General features: G+C 37.9%; 1 pseudogene; it reads left to right on the top strand.

Moving 5' to 3' along the window:
• The window catches only part of LOC102874606, a 36,265-nt pseudogene extending 33,976 nt beyond the window's left edge, over positions 1-2,289 (top strand).
• The last annotated feature ends 787 nt before the right edge of the window (positions 2,290-3,076 follow it).

The following is a 3,076-nucleotide window of genomic DNA, read 5'->3' as shown; positions in this document are numbered from 1 at the left end:
CAGCAATGAATGAATGGAAATCCAAAATCTCTGTAAATGTTCATTAAAATTATTAAAATAAAATAAAAATTTAAAAAAATTCACCCCTGAGACTCAACTTTCAGCCAAAAAAGAGAAAGTTCTATGAAGTAAACAATAAAACTAGAGGAGTAACTCAGTCCTTAGAACAATCAATCATACAGTATCAAAGGGCAGAATTTGCCTAGTTCGTAAGGCTGGAAGGGGTAGAATAGGTGAATGAATCACAGAGAAGGAGTGATATGACTGTGGGTCCATTGTGGACACTGTAATTAAGATACTTAAAAAAGAGGTGTATTAATTGGTACATTAATTGTTGTTATTGTTGTTAGGTGCCATTGAGTCAAGCATGCCTCATACCTAAGAACAACATATCTGAACTCTGTCCTATCCTGTATCATCCTCATCATCTCTGAATACCTGAGTGCATTGCTACAGTCAAGGTCTTTCTTTCTCTTGCCAACTCCCCACCCTTCCTAGAATGGTGTCCCTTTCCAAGGATTAGCCTGACAGCAACATGCCCAAACTATGTGAGATGAAGTTTTGAGATCCTTGACTCCAAATAGCACTCTGTCTGCACTTTGGATTAATAGTTGAATGTAAACTCAATTTTTCTCTAACATTTAACACAAATAACAATATAAATAACAATATAAATATAAATTTCTAGGTCACTCTCAAAACACTATTTCAGGATTTCTACATTTAAAGCTCACAACTGTGTTTTTTCACAAGGATTTCAGTTGATTCTTACATACATTAAAATTTGAAAACCATTGCAAAAAGGAGAAAATGAAATGTGGAATGTATGAAATATGAATCTTAGAAAGTTCAAAGTTGCCCCAAGTGAAATGAAGCCCATGAAAGTCAATATTCTAGCTATTAAGCTGAAGTGAACTTGTATTGACCACTCTGACTTGGATAATCATATAGTATGATATGCTGGGAATGACAATTTGAAAAGGAATTATAATGCATTAATATTAAAAAAGAAATACTTATCTTTCCAGCTATATGATAATATTAATAAGCATACAAGGAAGACCGATCAGTACTATAGTATTTAAATTTATGCATCAACTATTAAAGCTAAAGGTGATGATTTCTACCAACTTCTGTAGTCTGAGACTGATAAGATACACAATCAAGAGTCCTCTCTCAAAGTGCCTGTCTCAAAACTGCCGCCCGGTCGCTCCCAGCCCCGCCGCCAGGGGGAGGAGGGTCATGATGCAAAAGAACCAGAGCAGTTACGGAAACTGTTTATTGTTGGTCTGAGCTTTGAAACTACAAATGAGAGTTTAAGAGAACATTTTGAGAAATGGGGTACACTGACGGATTGTGTGGTGATGACAGACCCCCAAACAAAACGTTCCAGGGGCTTTGGTTTTGTGACTTACTCTTGTGTTGAAGAGGTGGATGCAGCAATGTGTGCGCGGCCACACAAGGCTGATGGACGCGTAGTGGAACCAAAGAGAGCTGTTTCTAGAGAGGATTCTGTAAAGCCTGGTGCCCATCTAACAGTGAAGAAAATTTTTGTTGGTGGCATTAAAGAAGATAGAGAAGAGTATAATTTGAGAGACTGCTTTGAAAAATATGACAAAATAGAAACCATAGAAGTTATGGAAGACAAGCAGAGTGGAAAAAAAGAGAGGATTTGCTTTTGTAACTTTTGATGATCATGACACAGTTGATAAAATTGTTGTTCAGAAATACCACACTATTAATGGGCACAATTGTGAAGTGAAAAAGGCCCTTTCTAAGTAACAGATGCAGTCTGCTGGCTCACAAAGAGGTCGTGGAGGTGGATCTGCGAAATTTATGGGTCGTGGAGGAAACTTTGGAGGTGGTGGAGGGAACTTTGTCCGTGGTGGGAACTTCGGTGGAAGAGGAGGCTATGGTGGAGGAGGTGGTGGCAGCAGAGGTAGTTTATGGAGGAGGTGATGGTGGTTACAATGGATTTGGAGGTGATGGTGGCAATTACGGTGGTGGCCCTGGTTATAGTAGTAGAGGGGGCTATGGTGGTAGTGGACCAGGATATGGAAACCAAGGTGGTGGAGGATATGATGGTTACAATGAAGGCGGAAACTTGGGGGGGGTAACTATGGTGGTGGTGGAAACTATAATGATTTTGGAAATTATAGTGGACAACAGCAGTCAAATTATGGACCCATGAAAGGGGGCAGTTTTGGTGGAAGAAGCTCGGGCAGTCTTTATGGTGGTGGTTATGGATCTGGTGGTGGAAGTGGTGGATATGGTAGTAGAAGGTTCTAAAAATTCAACAGCAAAGGGCTACAGTTCTTAGCAGGAGAGAGAGCGAGGAGTTGTCAGGAAAGCTGCAGGTTCCTTTGAGACAGTCGTCCCAAATGCATTTAGAGGAATTGTAAAAATCTGCCACAGGAAGAACGATGATCCATAGTCAGAAAAGCTACTGCAGCTTAAACAGGAAACCCTTCTTGTTCAGGACTGTCATAGCCACAGTTTGCAAAAAGTGCAGCCATTGATTAATGCAATGTAGTGTCAATTAGATGTACATTCCTGAGGTCTTTTATCTGTTGTAGTTTTTTCTTTTTTCTTTTTCTTTTCATTACATCAGGTATACTGCCCTATAAATTGTGGTAGTGGTACCAGGAATAAAAAAATTAAGAAATTTTTAACTTTTCAATATTTGTGTAGTTCAGTTTTTCTACATTTTAGTACAGAAACTAACAAAATGCCGTTTTGACGGTGTTTCCTTGTGAGTTAACCAAGTAAAGATCATTGTTAATTACTATTTTGTATGAATTTTGCTAAAGTTAACTGTAAAGAAACACCTGCTAACTTGCAGTTTAAGGGGAATCTATTCTCCTCATTTCCAAACAATGATATGAATGGGCTCTGACATGTGGACAGAATAGATATTTGTATGTTTGCAATGTGTGTTTTAGATAACAACTAGGATTGGGTATTTAAATTAGTTACTATTTGTGAATTTAATAGCATTAAGATTTGCCTTCAATGAAAAAAAATCTCAAAATCTTATAAAAAAGATACACAATCAAGATGTATTGATAATTATTGA

Source organism: Elephantulus edwardii, unplaced genomic scaffold, assembly GCF_000299155.1.
Source record: "Elephantulus edwardii isolate Elephantulus edwardi_28Jun2011 unplaced genomic scaffold, EleEdw1.0 scaffold00109, whole genome shotgun sequence".
Lineage (NCBI taxonomy): Eukaryota > Metazoa > Chordata > Mammalia > Macroscelidea > Macroscelididae > Elephantulus > Elephantulus edwardii.
This window is presented reverse-complemented; position numbering and strand designations above follow the sequence as displayed.